The sequence below is a fragment of the Monodelphis domestica genome, chromosome 2, assembly GCF_027887165.1.
Source record: "Monodelphis domestica isolate mMonDom1 chromosome 2, mMonDom1.pri, whole genome shotgun sequence".
NCBI lineage: Eukaryota > Metazoa > Chordata > Mammalia > Didelphimorphia > Didelphidae > Monodelphis > Monodelphis domestica.
The window spans coordinates 450,650,745-450,669,044 of NC_077228.1; the positions used below are offsets into that span (position 1 = coordinate 450,650,745).

Below are 18,300 nucleotides of genomic sequence, written 5' to 3' on the forward strand. Positions count from 1 at the left end.
TAAAGCCCAGAAAGGACTTTATAATTTACAAAAGTAGGAAATTAGAGAGCCAGGAATTTAATTCAAGCTCTTTGACTCCAAACCTGGTAATCTTTTCATTGCATTACCACATTTTATTCTTCAAATTATGCCAGTATTGGTATTATAAGTAACTCAAATAAACTGGTTTTATTTCATATATAAGCTGTCTAGGAAATTACAAGACATTAAATCTGTTCTTAGGCATGGCACGAAATTGATATATTTCTTAGGAGTAGTTCCCTTTTGTCTGATTTTGTTCATGGATGATAACTGTCATTAACATAATATTTACATAGTATTTTATTACCTAATGTTTTACAGACATGTGTGGGATAGATACAACTTTATAGATGAAGAAATTTGAGCTTCAAAGAGGTTCTACAACTTGCCCATCCTCATGCAGATAGGAGATGCTTGAGACAGTGTTCAAACAACTCTCCCTGTGTCTAAATCCACTGACCTTTCCCCTGGATTCATAAGATTATAGGATTTAGAGTTGGACGTGACCTTAAGTCCAATTGCCTCATTTTCACTGATAAAAAACTGAGGTCTAGAAAGGCTTTGTTACCAGCCTAAGGTCTCTCTAATAGTAAATATCAGAACTGTGGCCAAATCCAGCACTTGTACTGTACGATATGACTTTTTCACTAAGGCCATTTACAAAATATCATTTTAGAGTTAGAAGTAATACCAGTAGCCATCTAATATAACCCATAGCTGAAAAGATATTCACAGTACTCCAAACTCAGAAAATAGGCATTTAATCTTTGTTTAAAATGTCCAAAGAGGGGGTGATGATTACCTCTTGAGACAGCTCATTCCATTTTTGGACAGCACTAATTTCTAGGAAGTTTTTCCTGATACCAAATAGATGCCTTCTAGGACCAAATGGGAAAAACTAATCCCTCTTCCATATGAAAACTTTCCAAATGATTGAAGATAAAGTTAATCCCCTTCCTTTTCAGACTTCTTTTTTCCAAGTTAAATATTTCCAGTTCCTTCAACCAATCCTTACATGGCACAAATTCAAGGTTCTTGTTCTTCCTCCTTGCCTTCTTCTGGAAACTCTCTAGATTATTAGTGTCCTTCCCAAAATGTGGCACATGGAAATGAACATAATACTCCAGATGGGATATGATAAGGGCAGAGAATTGAGGAACTGTTATTATCTTAATTTCAGAACCTATGACTTTCTTCATGTAGTTCAAGATCATATCAATTTTTTGGCAGTTATATCAAACTAATGGCTCATACTTAGCTCAACGTACATAAAATAATCAGATCTCTTTCAAATAGATGTCAAAATCAATGCTTTCCCTCATATTATACTTAAAAGTACATTTTACTTGTGTAAGATTTTATTTAATTGTTTATTTATTTATTTATCTACCTAGTTAGTTAGTTAGTTTTTGAAACCCTTACCGTCTGTCTTGGAATCAATGCTGTGTATTGGTTCCAAGGCAGAAGAGTGGTAAGGGCTAGGCAATGGCAGTTAAGTGACTTACCCAGGGTCACACAGCTGGGAAGTGTCTGAGGTCATATTTGAACTCAGGATCTCCCATATCTGGGCCTGACTCTCAATCTACTGAGCTACCCAGCTGCCCCCATGTGTAATATTTTAAATTTGTTATTGAAAATTTTATTTTTTAGATTTTAGGTCTCGTGGATGCTAATGCTATTATCTCATATCTTAGCTGACCTCTCCAGCTTTGAATCATCCACAGTTTAGTTAAGGTTTTCTTCTCCAGGAAGTCTTGCAGAACAATGTTTTGAAAGCTCCTTTTTGTTGCTTGGCACCTTAACACCCAAGAAAGTATGGATATTCTCCCTTATTCAAAAAAGTTTCTTCCCCAGAAGTTGACAGAAATGGAGAAAATGGTGGGATTATATTGTAAAAGGGAAAGGTAGAGTAAGACAGAGCAGAGAACAGCAGAGTGGTAAACAGACATTGTCTAGGCTTCTGTTTCTCTGAATTACAGGAACATCTTTTACCTCCATCATTGTTTAAGTACAAATATACTCAGCCTCTTCAAGTACAGATATTTGAAAGGGAATAAAAGAAGTCCAGAGAGTTCCTGAGCTTTGGAAGAAAGGCATATAGGAACAGATAGTTACACTGAAAGGGAAAGGCTCTTTGAAGGAGACAAATCAAAAGTGCAAAGCTAGAAGATAAAGAGAGAGAATTAATGAAGAGTGTCAGTTAGATCCAGAGGTACTGGGACAGACAAAGCACAGATGGACAGAAAGGTACTAAGAGGGAAATGAACACAAAGAAATAGGGTGATAAGTCTGGAGAGCTTGAGTCTGAGTAATGGATGCAAAGAAAAGGAAAAAGGGCAGACTGTTACAGACACAAAGAAAAAGAACTGAAGGAACCAGGAGCAGACAGGTGCTAAAAGAGTTAAGTACACAGAAATGGATGAGATGTGTGTGTGTGTATCTGTGTGTGTGTGTGTGTGTGTGTGTGTGTGTGTGTGCCTCTGACATTCTTATGAGAACAGAAACTGAAGAGAACTTTACCCACTGTCAGGAGGCTAAATAAGGGCATCAGCATGAACGTAAAACATAGGAAGGATTTGCCTCAAGATGGTATTGAGAAAGAGATTTAAAGAAGCCTTTATATCATCCTTGTGTTTCATAGACATAGCCACCATATGATTTTTTAAAAAAAGGTTTGGGAGTAAAGGGAGAGCAAGAACAGCAATTGGATACATGTTCTTTCTCCTAAGAAAGTCTTAGCCATATCCCATAAGCATAGTTTAGTCTATGCCTAGTATATATTGGATAAATGTGGGGCAGGACACTTTGGGAACTTTCAAAGAGCTACATGACTCCTTGTGAGAATCACTCATTTAAGGATTTAAGAATGAGTAATAACAAGGAAGGAGGAGGAAGGAAGGAAGAAAGAGAAAGAACTGTCACACTCAATGATACAACTTGATAGCTTTTCTTACCATGAGCATGCAGTAAGAAAAGCTATCAAGCTGTATTAAAATAACTCCAAAAGAAAAGCCTACTTAATTATTTTAATAACCCAAAGGTGGATTTTATAGTCAGAAAGCATAATGTAATTGTAGAGTTAAATTTTCTTTTTTTAGAGTAAGAACACAAGAGAAGTTAGAGGATGGTTAAACAAATGGATGATATAGTTGAACTCAAAAATCAAGTTGAATCCAAATTAGCTTTCCTGAGATCTGAACTGGTGATTCAATCTCTAATTTTCCCATAGGGTCCTTCCTTGATGCCAGAATGCTATTGGTCATTTTCTAGTGCTGATTATGTATAAGAGCCACAGTTGAACAGAACCACAGAATATGATTTGCACAGGGTCTCAGTGGTCATCTAGTGAAACCCATATACAAAGAGTACTCAACACTTGATCATCTGGACTCTGTTTAAATATCTAATATTTTCTTCTTTCTCTATTACAGAATTTCTTCAAAAGTACCATGAACTTGAAAATGCAATGGCCAAGGAAAATACAATAAGGAAAATACTATTTGCCAGTAGCCTCAACCTTAAAATGAACTTTTGCAAAAGACCCTAAGGATTCATCCTGTAGTCCAATTTCTTTGAGCAAGATCACATTAAGAAGTCCCTCTAGTATTTGGAGACTTAATATAATCACCACAAAGTCATCCACAAACTGAAATATCTGAATATTTTTGCCGTGAACACAGAATCTCTTTTCTAGTTGACTGTACAGAATATCATATCCTCTATAGCAGCAATAAACACTTTTTATCAATAGATATTATAAGGAGGATCTGGTTTGACTAAGTTTCATGCTAAGCTCTCTGTAAACTTGGATTTTTTTTCTTCCATCGCTTTTCAATTATTTTCTGAGAATATTCTGTTCATATTTTTCTATCTATCCTTTGGCCACCTTCCTATAACACTATGGTCTTCCACTCTCCAGCTCTCGCTTTCCTGATTAGTGGGAATTCACCACATCTAACTAATCCTGGACCATAAGCATTATTCTTTGATCATTTTCATGCTCATGTGCCTTCCCTCTTCTCCTTTTCTATCTTGATCTCTGGGAACTGGATCAAAACAACATTAGCATTCCTGGGAATGCGATGCCAAACAATTTCTTTGTGACTTCTCTCACCATTCCTGTGATTTTCCATATCAAAACACCCTTCCAGAGCTACCATTCCCATATGCATTATCTTTCCCTATTAGAATATATACTCCTTAAAGTCACAGACTATCTTTTTTATATGTATATCCACAACTTTTAGCACAGTTCTGGAACCTAACAGGGCCTTAATAATTGCTTTTTAATCAACTCATTTATCATATATACACTATTAAGATTATTGGATATGTATGCTCAATGCATTATGGTCAAAATAGAATGTTTAGTAATGCTATTAGCGACTCATTCTATGAATCAAAATGCTATTATAGTCAATGCCAATGAGAAAATAAACACAGGAAATGGGGGAAAAGCTTCTATTTAAGTATACAATGGATAACAGGGTGGCAAAGTGAATTGTATTAGCCTTGGAATAAGTAATAATTAGCATTTAGATCCAATCTCTGACCTGACACATACTAGCTGTGTGACCATGGGCTTTATTTTTTCCAGTCTACTTGTAGATACAATTTTTAGCAATTGTTTTCTAATATTCTGTGGCCCAGGTTCTCTCCCTCACCCCTTCCCTACCTCTCTCCTGAGATGGCAGACAATATGATATAGGTTATACATGTGTATCATACAACACATATTTTTAATTTATCATCTTATTAAAGAAAACACATACATACACACACACATATATATCACATATTGGGGGAAAGCTCATGAAAGAAATGAAGTAAAAAATGGTATATTTCAATCTGCATTTAGACTCCATTAATTCCTCTTATGGCCTTGGACAGCCTTTTTCATCATGAGTCCCTTGGAACAATATTGTGTTGGAAACAACTCTTTGATTATAAGGCAGAGAAGTTTCTGATCCATACTGGTAAAAGTTGGTTCTCTAGTAAATTTCATATATCAATAAACCCCTCACCACAAAACATATCTATTTAACAAGTTCTGTGATTTTGTTGGGGTGGGAATTTCATCCATCAATGTAAATTCCAAACCTTTTCTAACTAAATAACAAAGTATAGGATGCTCCAGAGACTCAGAGAGGTTAGGTAAGAGTTATTAATAATAATAATAGCTAGCATTTATATGGTTTGCAAATATTTTATCTTAATGATAATTCTAAGACATAGGTATTCTTATTTATCTCCATTTTACAGATGAGGAAACTGAAGCAGGTAGAAGTTAAATGAGTTGTCCAGGATCACAAAGGTGGTATGTATCTGAGATGAAATTGAACTCAAATCTCCTGACTCTAGGCCACCTAGATAACTGTTCAGAGGTAAAATTTAAGTATATAGGATGAGAAACTAAAATCCTCTTTGGGGAAAAGGATCTTAAATAGCGTTCATGAAATTGTTTTTTAAAAATAAATTTCATCAGCTGAATTTCAAAATAGGGTAGCTAGGTGGCACAGTTGATAGAGTGTTGGACTTGGAGTCAGAAAGACCTCCGTTCAAATCTAACCTGAGGCACTCATCTGTATGACTTAGGCAAGTCACTTAATTCTGTTTGTCTCAACTTCCTCATCTGTAAATTGAGCTGGAGAATGGAATGATAAATTACTCCAATATCTTTGCCAAGAAAACCACCAATTGTGTCACAAAGAATCAGACATGACTAAAATTATTGAACAACAAAAATTCAATATAGTTGGTTTATGTTGTGATTTTCTGCATTTAAAAAATATTACTCTGAGAAAGGATCCATAAGCTTCACCAAACTAGTAAAGACATCCATGTCACAACAAAGGTTAAGAACTCAGCTTTAGAGAACGTGTTTTTTATTTGTGAATTTATATACATTATTACCTTGTAAAATAGAGAAGTCCCAACCATAATAATCCAGAAACTGCTACTATTTCTGAAATAACTAACAGAAGTAAAGCAGTAGAGAACTGTGCCATTAAAAATCCTAACAAGAGGGGCAGAGTCAAGATGGTGGTTTAGAAACAGCAATGTTGAGTCCTCTGTGAAAACCCTTCCACACCAAACAAAAACAAAGAGCTTTGAAGGGGACACAAAACCACATCCAAAGCAGTCAGGACCTTCCTGCTTGACTGAATTTAAAAGGTATGCAGAGAAGGCTGAATTATTGAGTTTAAGGAAAAGAAAGAAGGAGAAGGTCCCAGGACCCATCTCCCACCTTCTGTGCTGAGACTTAGGTGGTTGGAGGCTGGGATCTTGGGATGAGAGCTCCAGTCAGGAACAAGAGCCTTGCTACCACAGCTACTCGAGGCTCAGAGCTCTGACCACAGCTGGCAGGGCAGCAGCTGGAGGAGAGGGGCAGAGAGGAGGTCAGCTTGGTCACAGCCTTCAGCCACCACTCTTTATCTTGGGCCTCTGTCTCTAGAAATTTTGGTCTCAGGCACATCCAGCTCTGCAGATCAGCTGGGTCTGGCTTAATTCTGTCTATCAATAGAGCAGATAATAAGTCTTCAGAGAACAGGGAAACTCAATCTCCAACACCCCTCCCCTACATAGGATCCCAGGGTAAAGGCTGCAATCCCAACAGAGTACTTCCCACCATGGGAAGCTCAGGACTCTGAGCTGGCAGCTGGCAGGGAGGTGGCTGGAAGAAAGGAGTAGAGAGGAAGATAAGGGTAACTACCTTCAGTCTCTACACTTTCACCTTTTGCTGGCAGCTGGGGAAGATCTGACCTCAGGGCTTATTAATACAACAAGTCAGCTCTATCAGCCTATTCCAGTTAATCAGCAGAGCAGAGAAGAAGCCCCTTCTGTACAGAATAGCTCAAACCCAAAGATCCAGCAAATAAACAAAGGAGCAGGAATACAGTCAATGATTTGGGAGGGGGAGAGGGGAGGAAAAATACCAACAAATTAAAACTATGAAGAAGTTTATCATAAACCTGTGCTAGCTTTTTTATTACAGAATAATGTGTTGCAACATAAAAATTTCATTTGTTAGAAATTCATGATAGTGGATAGTTATTTATTTATTTGCTATATGAAACTTCCCCCTTCCATGTATTGGGATGTAGGAATTGAAAGAACTGATGCCCTTGAGCAGTCTCTCTCTTCTTATCCTCCCACTCCTCTATTTTCCCCAGAAGGGTAGAATGTGAAAGGTTAGATCCATGAACTATCATAGAAATCAGCTGCTGTCAACAAACCATAGATCTAATCACAACCAAGAATAATGCTCCCTTCCATGCTGAGGAATAGAAGTGCACCTTAGTAAATATGCACTGGGTATCGAGACAATGTAATCCATCAAAAAAGACTTCATATTGTCTCATAGCAATGTGATGGGAATATCTCCGCTTTCAAATTAATAAGACATAGATGGGAACAAACAAATCCTAGAAGCTCACATTAACAAATTAATGATTAGACTGGAACTTTAACCCCTGTTCCTAGAACCTACATCTGCATGTTCTTTTCCATTAAACTGTCTAGCTTTAAGGAAATAAAGCATTTTCAATGCAGTGATGGCTGCAGGAAATTCAAACAAGATGTGCATGCCAATCTATCAACAAATATTTATTGAACACTTACTTTGTACCTAGTACTGTAGTAGGTATCAGAGAATCAGAGGAAAAGATGCTGGTTCCTGTTAAGCTTGTTAAAAGCTTACAAACTGGTAAGACAAGTCTAGCATACATAAAACAAGTACAGAACAATAGAAGTTATATCACTTGTGTCCTATTGAATATTGTGTGTGTTATAATTGTTCAGAAAAGATTTAGGGAGATTTAAAATATGGGCAGGATTTGATTTATCAAAAAGAGTGTGTCTTTGTAGTGTATAGGGAAATAGCTTTTTATGGACATGTTAGGACAATAATCAAAGGCACAGAAACAAAATTGAGCAAGGATAGGGAAAGGGAAAGGGAAATATTTGACTTGGTTAGAATGAGAGGCTAATATGGTCAGGGTTAGGAGTGGACAGACAGAGTGGACCCAGGTGCCCTTGAAATTGAGGCAGAAGAAACTCATAATTCGACACTTACTTTAGGCTCTTCAGCTAGGAGGCAGCTAGGTGGTTTAGTGGATAGAGCCTTGGAGACTTGAGTGCCAATCTAGCCTCAGATAATTACTAGTTGTATGACCCAGGGCAAACCACTTAACCTGTCTGCCTTAATCCACTAGAGAAGGAAATAGTAAAGCATGCTAGTATTTTGCCAAGAAAATTCCATAGACACTATGGTCTCTGGGGTCATGAAGAATCTGACATGACTGAACAACTGAATAACAGACTTCTGAACAGAAAAGTAAAATGATGAAAATGCTGTTTTCAAAGATTAATTTCATATTTGTATTCAGAATAGAACCAAGTCTGAGACATGAGTTGGGGACTTGGTTATGAGGTTATTCCAGTGATTCAGGTATAAGGTGATAAGAGCCTACATTAGGGTAGGGACATCAGAAATTGGAAAAAAAGAGATATTTCACAGAAATGGCCTAGAGAGAAGATAAATGCGATAAAAAGAAGAAACTGATATAAAGACTACAAGGCTTCTAGTATGGGAAACAGGAGGAATGATGGTACCACTGGCAGAAAAGGGGAAGTTAGATAATGAGGCAATAGTGTACAGTATATCAGTTTTTGTACATGCTGAGTTTGAGAAGATGCTAGTTCATCCAATCAATGTCCTATTGATAGTTAAAAATATGACAAGAGAAGTGAGGGTCTAGAATTAGAAAGGAGAGAGTACATGGAAGGAGAATAGCAGAAGGAAGGCATAATCTTGGAAGATACCCAAGGTTAGAAAGTATCAAAAAAGTAGAGAAAAAAGAGAATATAGGATCTGATTACTTGTACAGGAATGGAGAAGAAAATGCTATTTACAAATGCCATCTGAAATGCCACTTCCTCCCTCATAAATTCTTCCTTGACCATTTCAACACAAAATGAACTCTCCTGACTAAATTCTTAGTACTTTCTGCATCTTTATTTGTCACTTAACCATGTATCATATTATTCAGTTGAATCCATCAAACTTGCATTAGGCACATACTATAGTTATATGTAAGCTTCTTTCTATAGGATTAGAAATTATAGTAATGACTCTTAAGAAGCTTATATACTCATAAAGGGGTATAACACATACCTGAAAAGGACAAATACTCAAGTTGAATGTAATGAGGGCAAAGGAGTGAATCAAAAGTGAATTAAAGGTCTTTAAGAAAAACTGATTGAGAGTCAAATCATCTGCAGCTGAGAGTAGGTCAAAGAAAGGCTTTGTGAAAGAAGTGGTAACTGATGTATTAAATGTGTGTGAATTAAATATCTGGGGGACATCCAACACAGACCAATCCTGGAAGACTCACCCCAGTGGAAGGACATAGAAGTCACAGAGTCACGTATTTTGGCTGCCATCTGGGTGGTCAGATTCCTGACCAGCAAAACTTCCTGAGGAATCATGGAAATATGGTATGGAGGCTGTGGGACAATTAAAGGATCTGGAAGGATTTGAGGGAAGGACTTAGAGGGAGGCTTGAAAAATCAGTGCAGGAAACCCAAGGGCCTCTTGGTTCCCATCCTGTTCCCTAGTGTCCTTCTAGGCCATTCTCTGAGCCATTCTGGTCCCTATGCAACCATCTCTGTCAAGCAGCATCCTGGAGGGGACCTCGCTGGTCTGAAATCCAGGACCAGATTTAACTATATTAGAAAGGCTGGAAACCTTATTTCTCTCTTTCTTTCTCTTTAATAAATACTTATAAATTTAATATAAAGTCTCCAAGATTAATTTTTATTCATAACAACTAGAACGTGTCCTAGGCATGGGGGCAGCCTAAGTAAACATGCATAAGTAGAGAGAATCAGTAATAGTAATTTAATTTATTTATAAAGGCAGATTGTGAAAAGTAGTACAAAAGAAGGCTAAAAAGACAGCATAGAGTCAGATTGGCCTTAAATGCCAGCTCAAATAGTTAGCACTTTATACTGTATGTAATAAGAAAGCCACCAAACAGTTTGTTGGTTAGTTTTTAGTCAGGGAAAGGAATTAGTGTCTCTTCTATTGTTTTGTATTACTATTACATTTTTTACTTTTGTCTCTGTATTTATATTGTAGCCTTCTTGAAGACTAGGATAATGTATCATGCTTCTTTGTTTCACCTACAATACATTGGAATTTTGAACATTTGTGGAGTGCATTAATTAGGAGCTGGAGTTAAGAGGAAAGCCTGGATAGTTTAGAATCATAAAAATCAAGATAGTTTTAAGAAGCAGAGGAACCATTGACAACCTCATTTGTATAGAGATTAATGACAAGTAGGATAGAGAAAAGTGCAGTAGATTTGACAAGAAGGGGGTTGTTGGGTACAAGAGATAGACAAAATGGTACACATACACACAGTGGTTTTTAGCAGGGCTAAATGAACCAAAACAGATTGCAAGGGGTTAATAGAGGAATAACTGAATATTGTGGTAGAGGCATGGAGACAGAAAGGACTTGCAAGCCAAGCATGCAAGAAACAAGCTGGGGACCTGATCTGCAAAATCAAGGAGAAAGTTCCAAATGGAATTTTCCCAGGAGAAGGCAGTTGAGCTGGCCAGGAGAAACTGGGAAACCTCTGTTCTCTCTGGGGGTTGACTGACCAAGAAAGGAGGCAAGCCTGGCTGAAGAGGGAAGAAGCTGAGAACTAATATTGTTATTTTTTGTCCCAGGCTGAATAGGAAGAGGAAGCAGCTGGTATAGACCACATGGACATGGACTTTGGCAATGGGAGGAAGGGGAAGATCAAAGAGCAGCTAGCCAGGGTAACTCTCAGCTGATTTTTTTTTAAGTTAAAATAAATCTATGAATGTTTGAAAGCAAAAAGGGAGGAGTTCATGGATGAGAAGAAACTGAAGGAGCTAAAGACAGAAATGGTGGAAATCAATTGTTCCAGAGAGGAAATGGTGGGATTCAGGAAGACAAATGGAGGAGCTGGTTTTAGAGAAATATTTCCTCCCCCTATGAGATAAGAGGAAAGGATGATAATTATCAATAACCTAACTATATTGACATGTTTGAACTTTCCCAATCATAATTCAAGATTATCCTTTTTTTCAAATGAGATCATAGATATTTTGCAAACCTTAAAGTGCGATTCAAATGTTAGCTGTTATTACCCATAAATGTAAAACAAAGATTCCTAGCCTTTGTTTTAGAAAAAATTACTTTAATAGAAGTGTAAGAGTTTATTTGGCAATGTTCATCAAAGACATTTAAAGACACTGACCAGTTGGAAATTTCATAAGCAAATGAAAAAAATTATGAAGCACTTATGAAGTGCCAGGTACTGAAGATATGAAGAATAAAATGAAACACTCTCTTGCTCTTGGAGGACTTACATTATATAGGAAAGAATATATTAGGAGAAGTTTATGCATGAAGTGTCTTGGGGAGGTTTGAATAAGGCAATATCCCTATTCCTTTCATTAAAATTTTACCAAGCTAGTGCAACCAAGTGGTTAAGTGTATAAAGTGCCAGGTCTGGGGAATGGAAGCCCTGGATTTGAATCTGGCCTCAGATACTTCCTAACTGTGTGATCCTGGGCAAGTCACTTAACCCCAATTATCTAGCCCTTACTCTTCTGCCATAGAATTGATTCTAAGACAGAAGTTAAGACCTTAAATTTTTTCCCATAAAGAGATCTCTTAATGAGGCAATTGTGGTAGGATAGGGAAATTGCATAATCCAAAGATCTTGGGAAGTGAGTTAGAATTATCACATGGACAGTTAACTGAGCTTTAGACATGTTAACAATTTGTCCTAATTTGTAGCCTATCTACTAGATAGGCACTGAAATCATAGCTAGAACTTAGGAAGGAATTTAACAGGAAAGAGGAAACAGACTTAAACTATAGCAGGAAGGCTATACATAATATAAAAGGAAAAAATTCTGGCAATAATAGTATATATTTATATTTATAAGATGCTTCATATTCATTAATTCATTTGCTACTAATAATAACTGTGAAGTAGGTAGCTAAAGAATACGTACATCCCATTTTCAGACACTGAGGCTGAGAAAACATACACACAGAGAAAACATATTATTTACTAATAAGAAAAGTGGGATTCAAACCCAGTTTTTAAAATATTCATTTAAAAAATTGGGGGGTTCCAAATTCTTTTCTCCTTTCCTTCCCTCTTGTCCTCCATCTCTGAAATGTTAATCTGATATAGTGAAACCCAGTTAAGTTTAGTGTACTTTCTACTTACTTCATTCTACCCACCACTCTGTTAGAACAGATTATTTAAGCCCTACAGGAGATACCAAAGTGAATGTAGAATCTTTCCCCTAGATAGCAAGAAGAAATCTGTGAACTTTAATAAACATTGATTAATCATTTCGTGTAGAATAGGCCCTGAGGCTAGAGGTTGTGACATCACTGTTTCTGACCATAAAGAGCCTATAATCTAATTTGACACCAGACAAACACTGAATTAGGACCTGGAAAAATACAAGCATTTAAAAACTAGATAGTACAAATTATTTTAATTGGGATGCCATCTTCCTCAATAAGGAACAATAGACTGGCTATTCCTTCTGATCTGTGATTTTAAAAAATCCATTTCATGCAACTGGCAGATGTGTGTGGCAGTGTGTGTGTTGCCCATATACCTGATCCAAGTTGAGACTTTTCAAATTTAGCCTTCTATATACTGAACTATTTATTGTTGCCTCTTGACCATTTCAACTATTAATATGACCTATTGCTCTACAAAGCTTTATAAAAATATGCTGATCCCCAAGTCAATCAATCAATCTCTCTCTCTCTCTCTCTTACATATACACACACAGGTTAAAATAATCATATTATATATTTGCTTCTGCTCTTTGAACATACTTGAGTATTATGCTGAAATTAATTATTATGTCTTAGGAATGCCACCTAAATGAAGGAAAAATATAGTGAAGCTACAGTTGGTTTTTAATGAACTACTTATAACTTAATTATAACAATATTAAATTATAATATTTTACATGTATATATAATATAATATATATAATATAATATAATGTATATATATAATATAACATATTATATAAAACTTATCCTTCTATTATGAGACAGGCATTATGGTATAAAGGAAAGGTGTCAGAATCAGAAGACTTGGGCTTGATTATTGGCTAGTGATACTTACTAGTTCAGTAACCTTCAGGGACAAACCACATTGGTTTTGTAAGTCTCAATATTATACAAAAGTAAAATATAGAATATTTGTGCTATTTTTCTTTTCAAAAAAGCCTTACCCAAAAGCTATTATTATTTATCTGATTCCACTGAAAAGAAAACAATGAGCAGAGGGTGCTGGATTTGATGTCAGAAAGTCCTTTATCTATTATCTTGCTTCTAAAACTTCCTAGAATGACTGTGACCAAGGCATTTAACATTTCTATAAATTGGGCAACTCCCTAATACTGGAAATTAAAAGATGATTTGCAATCTATATAATCGGAGGGAGCTCCCAAAGGGAAGAAATAAAGGTCCTTCACTATACAATTGTAATTTCACAAAGAACTACTTAAAGCTATTAATATGGTCTTTGATAAAGAAAGCTCTCAAATATTCAACTCTGAAGATAGGTAAACCAGCTAGATACCTGCTGCTAATTATTCTAATGCAATGTACTTATTGACACGAGTCACAATTATATAATGAGACTAAACTCCAAAAGATCAGATCGATTTATTTTTCTAAAGAAGTCAACTGGGGTTCAGTGCTGGAACACCCAGGGTAATTAAAGGTATTTGCCAGTAACCTGACATTGTTGTCTAAGTTTGTGAAGGACATTTAATCAGCTACCGTAAAAGCCACCTGAATTCTCAGGAGGGAACAGCTGTTGTATTCACAATGGTGTATCCTGAGGTTTTGATATCATTTCAGAAAGCTGACATCAGTGAGCCAATATGCAACCAATTAAGTGTGACCATTTCTCTCAGGCCGTTACATCACTACTTCCAGTTATTAATGTGTTTGGACTTCCTTCCCTTGCTGGCTAGCGGTGGATTTTGATGACTTCCCAAATAGCAGAAGAGACTCAGATCCTGTGTCAGTTCATTATATATCAACTGTTACAATGCCTGTCATGCTCTCAATGAAAAATTAGACTCAAACAGGAAAGTAAATTATAGCACTTTCAAGTTCACTGGTCATTTTAACTTATGAAATGAAAAGCTGGGAAAATTATACAGGATAATTCTTAAAAACACAAACCCTGAAAATTGATTATTTGCTTGAAAATGTCATGATATGCCTAGAGGCAGTGTGGGGTAATTGAAAGAGTACTGAAGTCACAGGAACAGGGCTTAGAATTCCAACTTTAAAACATAACTAGTTCTATGAACTTGGTCAAATCACTTTTCTTCTCAGACTTAGTTTCCTCAATTGTAAAATGAGGATAATCAAATTTATAATAAATATCTACATGGTTTATTCATTGTAAGAAAGGAACTGTGCAAAACTTAAAGTGTTTTAAAAATAAATTTAATAAATAAATAAAATTTTATTATTTTTAAGATTTTATTTATCTGTTTATTAATTACATTAAAATTTCCAGATATCATCCTCCCTCCCTCCCCTCTATGAAGATCAAATTTAACTCTCCCCTGATTGGGAAAATTAAATTAACTCCCCTGCCCATTTTTAGATTTAATCACCAAAAGTGTAAACACCCTACTTAAAGTTTAGTGGGGAGATTTGCCCATTTTTTGATCTAATCACCAAAAGTATAAACATTCCACTTAATCATTTAGTGGGAAGGTCTGTGACCCACCTGGGCAATAGTGGGTGATGAATCAGAATTGACTGACTGGCTCCTGGGCAGCGCTAAGCAAGGCTATTATTTGTCCACGTAAAAAGTGGAGGAAGGTACAGGAAGTGATGCAAAAGAAAGTGTCTTTAAAAGGAATTACAACTTCCTGTGAGAGTCAGTTCTTCATTTTTTGGAGTTGAGACTGGAGAAGAATCTGAACATTTATATAGATCACTCTCATTCTCTGTACACACGCATACATACACACACACACACACACATACATAATCTCCCTGATAGATATTGCATATAGACAATGAGGTAGGAGGAAGAAGAGAGTAGGCTGGATTGCCACTGGAAAAAGTTGCATTTCCTTTAATGATCCATAGCTTCTTCATGAAACAAAGGCCAAATTTATTAATCCCAGTATTCAAAGAAATGATATTTAGGTCAATCAGAAAGACATTAAGGGATGTATGATGGGTACCCAAGCAAGGAATTACAGATAAGTAATATAAAAGATCTTATTAGAGTAACATATGACCAGAAAAAATGATGGGCTGATCACATATTGATAAGAAAGTGTAACTGGCAAATGACCTACATGTTCTTTTGGTATCAATGCATAGTCACCTCTTGGACTGAATTGATAGAAAGATATGGATAAGTAGCACAGGATGGTTGGGCATAGAAGTATTGTAGCCTGAATCACTGGAGGGAGTACCCTCATAGATAGGACCACATATTCATTGGAGAATATTTTCTCAATATTGAGCATTACATTTTGAGTAGGAGCATGGTTCAGAAATATGTTTTCTAGGTAACTGGCTGGAGTAAATCCAACTGATTAAAAGAATCTTAGAACTAAGATATCTAAGAGCTGATCTAATCCAAATCTCTCATTTTACAGATGAGAAAACAGAGAACCAGAAAAGTATATTCACTTGAAGGTTAATAACTGGTAGAGCCAAAAGTAGGAGCCAAGTTTCCTGACTTCTAATAAATCATTCTTTCTACTATATTAAGTAGCTTCTCTTATATTCAAAAATAATTCATAAATTGCTAATCCAAAATTGATTAGATATTTTACTTACATTATCCCTTCTAGATAGCTCTTTCCCTGCACTATTTGTCTCTATAAATAATTATTATGGATTCCAATTAACATTAAATAGAGCACTGTGATTGTCAGTATAAAAATATCTTTTAATAACTGTAACCAGTGACATTTATATGTCAAAGCACTTTACATACATTATCTCATTTGAGCTTTGCAACAACATAGTTAGGTGTATATGCTATAAGCAGGGTATTCTGGATTCAACTTGACAATCCATTGTTAAATTTTCAGTGTGAGCACTTATACCCAGAAACTGGCTATAATCATTACAAATAAGGATTTGATTGCTTTGTTGTTTGTCTAGATTTAAGAAAGTGTTAATAATACAGATTAAATTTAAAAGTGTGCATATGCCTACATTCCCTGCACACCTGCACAATCTAGTTGTTAAATATTTACTGGCACACTCTTGGCTACATGTATTATTGTTCCTCAATGACAGAAGGGAATCTGACACTGACTTTAAGTGACTTGCCTTTGGTGACACTAATAATTGTCTAAGGAGAGATTTAAACCAAAGTCTTCCTGATATAAAGTCCAGAACTATATAATTTATGCTATATTGTTTCTCTCCTTTAAAACATCAAGCATTTACGTAGACTGTGTATGGATAATACATTTCTAATGGTTTTTAAAACTATACATAATAGAATATTTAATAGAGAAGCTTATTAAGGCATTAATTATATCAATCAATATGCTAAAAATTGACGATACAAAAGCAAAACCAGTTCCTGCCCTCAAGGAGCTTATATTCCAATGAGAAAGATAGCATGAATATAAATAGGAACATACAAGGTACATGAGAGTAGACAAAAGGTAACCTTAGAAGAGAACCTGTTTCAGAAGACTACATTTGAGCTGATTCTTGACGCAGAGATATCCATGTGAAGGCTATTTCAATAGTTCATTTTAGAAGTGAGGTGGTCCTGAAGTTAGTAGCTTTGGATAAACTACAAAGTCTTCCTTTTGTTTTGTCATTTAGAGGTCTTTAGAACCTGACTTCTGGCCTTTCCTGTCTTCTTACACTTTGTTCCTGATTGCATGCTCTATGATCTAGCCATATTGAAGGAGAAGCCAGGGATTCTCACAAGTAGAATGACAACATTCTAGGCCTGAGGGAGGCACTGGAATTTATTGCATAATTGGATTACATAGTCACATCTACACTTTACAAAGATCACACAGATTACAATGGGAAGATTTTTGAAGGCAACAGATATCAATATGAAGGCTATCTCAATGATTCATTTTAGGGATGAGGTGAGCCTGGATTAGGGTAGTAGCTTTTTGTGTGGAGAGAAGGGAACATAAGCAAGTGATCTTATGAAATTAGAAGAGACAGTATTTGGCAATGGGATGGATATGGGGGGGGGGTAAGTGAATGTTGTGAATTTTAGATTTACTCCACCTTGCTTAGTCTTTAGAATTTTAGCAACCAGGAATGTATACACTCCCACTTAAGGATTAACTGTGGGGGAAGATGGTCTATAACCCCACATGTGCTAGCAAGTGACAAATCAAAAACAACTGACTGACCCCCTGGGCTGTCCAAAGCCAAGTTTAAGCCACCATTGGTACATGTAAGACACAGGAAGTGATGCAAAAATCTGCCTTTATATTTCCTGTCACTTCCTGTGAGAGACCTTAGCAGTGGGACTTGACTTGGAAGATCACCAGCCTCCGAGGAGGCCCCTCATCTTGGAGGAGGCCTTATGGCTAAAAACCGAGCTAGATTTAATCTTCTGGGAAGGCCTGTTGGCTGAGGCCTCTGAACTCCTGCCTGGTGCAGATCAGGCCAGGACAGCTATCCTTCTCTTTTCCCCCTCTCCCTTTCTTCCTTAATATCTTCTCTCTGTTGTAAATAAACCACCATAAAATTCCATTCTGACTTGAGTATTTCATTGGGATTTAGAATTTAAATCCCTGGTGACCAATTAAAAGATACATTCAGTCCCAACCCTAAATTTTACCCGTAACAATATAATACTGGTATTGTTAACTTTAGTTATAGGGTGTGGAGCATTATAGTTTTTTTTTTTTTTTGACATGCTCAGTCTTAAATGTCTACAGTACACCCAATTGGAAGGGTCAGATAAAGAGTTGGTGACAAAGGATTGGGACTCAGAAGAAAACCTATAGATAGATGTATAGATCTGGGAAATCATAAGCAAAAAGATGATAATTAAACCCATGGGAGTTGACAAAGTCACCAAGTGAGAGAAGGAAGGTTTGCTAGATAGAACTTTGGAATATACTAATTTGGGGGCATAATAAGGATGATGATCTAGCAAAGGATTCTGAGAAGAAACAAATAGGAAGGAGAATCAAGAAAGAACA

At 36.2% G+C, this 18,300-nt stretch overlaps 1 protein-coding gene across 3 annotated transcripts in view; it reads right to left on the reverse strand.

Annotated features, from left to right (window-relative positions):
- RPS6KA2 (ribosomal protein S6 kinase A2) overlaps positions 1-18,300 on the reverse strand; it is a 563,997-nt gene that overhangs the window by 287,309 nt on the left and 258,388 nt on the right. The gene's annotated exons all lie outside the window — the stretch shown is intronic.